This window comes from Calonectris borealis, chromosome 11 (assembly GCF_964195595.1).
Source record: "Calonectris borealis chromosome 11, bCalBor7.hap1.2, whole genome shotgun sequence".
NCBI classification, from domain to species: Eukaryota; Metazoa; Chordata; class Aves; order Procellariiformes; family Procellariidae; genus Calonectris; species Calonectris borealis.
This window is the reverse complement of record NC_134322.1, coordinates 24,324,903-24,328,415: the sequence shown is the minus strand read 5'-3', so window position 1 is coordinate 24,328,415 and position 3,513 is coordinate 24,324,903. Positions and strand designations below refer to the sequence as shown.

Genomic DNA, 3,513 nt, shown 5'->3' with positions numbered 1-3,513 from the left:
TTTCCCCCCAGAGCTTACCTTAAGTGAAAACTCAGAATATGGATTTTATATGATTTGGTGAAACAAACGTAAGTACATGAACACTTTTATTAATTTAAACTTGTTTAGGTTTGGATGGTACTTTTGCAGGGTTGACAATGAAAAGAGTGTAGGTAGATCACTTCTGCTTGAGTCAAACCAGTAGGTGGAAAGCCACAGGATCTCCATATCACCTAGCTTAGAGCACCAATAATTAAATGAATTCCAGTTAATTCCAGCTGTCCAAAAATTTGCTCATTGTCTACTCCATTACTAATAATACCGCCAATCCTGGCATCCTTGGACATCCATCTTAGAAGGAAAGAAATTGTGATTCCATCTTGTGCTATATTTCTCGTCATTAAATATAAAGTGATTCTAAGATGACTGGCTCACATTTAGATGTCTATAGACATTTAGACGCTGAAGTTAACTGAGAGACATCCAGAGCATCCAAAGTGAAATTCTTCTCATCGTAGTCTCATCATAGATGCCACTGTTACGCTAAGGTGACCTGCCCTGTGGAGGTATCCATTTCCTTCTATATAAAATAAACACAGAATGGTTATTTGAAATTTGTGTGTCTATCTTCTGTTCACCAAATTTAGAGAAGATGAATCCCAGCCTGTGACTCTTAAAGATGATCCTGTACGGGGTTCCCCAACTGAGATTTTTTACACTGGGGTCACTGTCATATCCAATCCAAGTTTCACCTCATGTTTTAAACTCCATTTTACTTGCAACTGGAGCTATTTCTGAGACCACAAGTCTGTCCCAAGCTACTAATCCTTTTGTAGTGTGGTTGGTTTTTTTTCTCTTTTAGGATGGGACCTGTTGAGGAAATGAAGCCAGGAAACCAAACGGTCACTACTCGCTTCTTACTTTTGGGGTTTGCCTTCCAAGGCAATATGCAGCTCTTATTTTTCACACTGATTTCCGTCATGTTCCTGGCCATCTTCATAGGGAACTCTCTAATTATTGTCATCACAATCACTGACCCCGTCCTACACGTGCCCATGTACTACTTCCTAAAGAATCTTCCCCCAACAGAGATCTGCTCAGCCTGAGCATTGCCCCCAAGATGCTCGCGATTCTGCTGGCGGAGAGAAAAATTATTTCCTTCACAGCTTGTGCCTTGCAGCTCAGCTGCGTTGTTCTTTTTGTCGCCTCTGAGTGTTTCCTCTTAGGTGCAATGGCTTATGACCGGCAAGTGGCAATATGCCATCCATTGCATTATGCCACCATGATGAACAGGGATTGCTGCTTCAGGATGGCTATTGAGTCTTGGCTGTCTGCTGTCCCTGTAGCTCTGGGCTTCACCACATGGTTGTTTACCGTGCCCTTCTGTGGGACAAACGCAGTCAATCATTTCTTTTGTGATGTTTCTCCTGTGTTGAAGCCGGTGTGTGCAGACACAGCCTTGTTTGAACTACTGATTTTTATTGCTATTGTCATAATACCGATGATTCCCTTTTCTCTGATAGCTACCTCTTACCTTCGCATTATCCATACTGTTCCTCAGATGCCCTCGTCTGTGGGCCAGAGGCAAGCCTTTTGCACCTCTGCAGATCACCTGGTGGTAGTGACTCTTTTCTACAGCACAACTGGCACCATTCACCTGCGACCCAAGCCCAGCCTCTCATCCAACATGAAGAAAATGGTTTCCCTGTCTTACACAGTTGTAACCCCCGTGCTCAACCCCATCATCTACAGCTTGAGGAATCAGGAAGTCGAGCAAAGTCTGAGGAGATGCATTGACAAGTGGTTACTCAGGAAGCAGATGGCTGGTTTTTCTCCATCCAGGTGATGCACAGGCTGCATCCAGGGTTGCACAGAACTTAGGTATTTCTTTTCCCTGGCAAAAAAATGAAATGGAATTTATCAATGAAGTGAAATGCCTTTCAAAAAGAGCTGTGCTATTTGAGCAATCCTTTGCTGTTAAATCCATAAAATATCTGGCCTTTTTTACTCGGCATATCAGAATAAATTGTTGTTGTTGTACCTCTGGCCTTGCAAACAGATAAGTAAACCTGACTCTGCAGGAATATTACAGAAGTAGATTGTAAAATTCTTATCCTCCCCCATCATTTTACCTTTATCTCCATAAGTATAAGATGTCTGTAGCTTGGAAAAAAAAAAGTTTGTTTTCCTCCTCCATCACAAAAGTGATAGCCTGGAACTTCCCCTCCCCCCCAAACCCTCCTCAATAACGAGCTAAGAAACAAGTTAGTACCTTATGATTGGAGGGAGGAGCTGCGTCTCCTGGAAGTGTCCTTCCTACTGATGGGAGAGACTGAGTTCAAGTCTAGACTTGATCTGATTTTTTTTCCTCTCAGAACAAAGGTCTCTCCCAAACTAGCTAGTAACTTGCTCAGTTCAAAACAGAAAGGGTAAACTGAAAGAAACATTGCCAGCTAGCTGCAGTAGCTTTGTTTTAATTAATTCCCTTCTCACGTAGGCTGAAAGAAAGCTATGGGAGGCGATTGTTTCTTAAGCCTTTGAACCTGATACGTTCTATCTGATTCTTTTTCTGGCTTGCCAGATGGAGTGTTCATTAAAGCAAGATGTGACTTGTGCTTTTATTTTCTCTCTGCTTATTTCAGTCTAACTTCAACCCCAATTCTGGTCTTGCTTATATCCGAGCAGCATTTTCTCTTCCAATTTGTGTGATTAATACCTAATTTACATCACTGTCTCTTAGACCAGAAGTAACAAAGGCACTCTACTACAAATACAGAAGGACAATTAAACAATTCCTTGTGTATTGGGTGTGTGTGGTGAGGTTTTGGTAGTGGGGAACAAGCAGCTCATAGAAAGCCCACGCTAGAACAGGTTTATCCCGAAGGACTGCAGCCCCCAGAGAGGACCCAGACTGGAGCAGAGGAAAAGCATGAGGAGGAAGGAGCAGCAGAGGCAAACGGTTATGAACTGATCGCAACCCCCCGTTCCTCATACCCCCTGCGCAGCTTGGGGCTGGGAGGAGGTAGAAGATTTGGGAATGAAGGAGTGAAGCTGAGCCTGGGAAGAATAAGGAGGGGTGGGGGGAAGGTGTTTTAGTTTTGTCTTTGTTTCTCCCCATCCAACCTATTTGAACTGGCAATAAATTAAATTGATTTTCCCCAAGTCAGTCTGGTTTGCCCGTGACGGTAATCAGTCAATGATCTCCCAGTTCTTAACTCAACTCAAGAACTTTTTCATCTTATTTTCTCCTCCTGTCCTGTCCTGTTGAGGAGGGGGCATGAGAGAGCGGCTGGGTGGGAGTCTGGCTGCAGTCCAAGGTCAACCCACCACAGTAGTGTAAGTTACAAGTGTTGGTAAGAGGGGATTCTGGGAATAAGAAACAGATAAATTGGGAAATAAAAAGAAAGGTATGGGGCAGAAGGATGAAATATTTTAATGCAGTGTGGGTTAGGTAAGTGGAAAGGTTTGCGTAGGCTATAGAAATGAAGCAACGTGTGAATGGGATGGTCAGAGGATACTTTGACGTATCAGATA

General features: G+C 43.2%; 1 pseudogene; it reads left to right on the top strand.

The window, feature by feature from the left end:
- Positions 1–842: 842 nt before the first annotated feature.
- LOC142086484 (olfactory receptor 10A7-like) lies at positions 843–1,825 on the top strand (annotated as a pseudogene).
- The last annotated feature ends 1,688 nt before the right edge of the window (positions 1,826–3,513 follow it).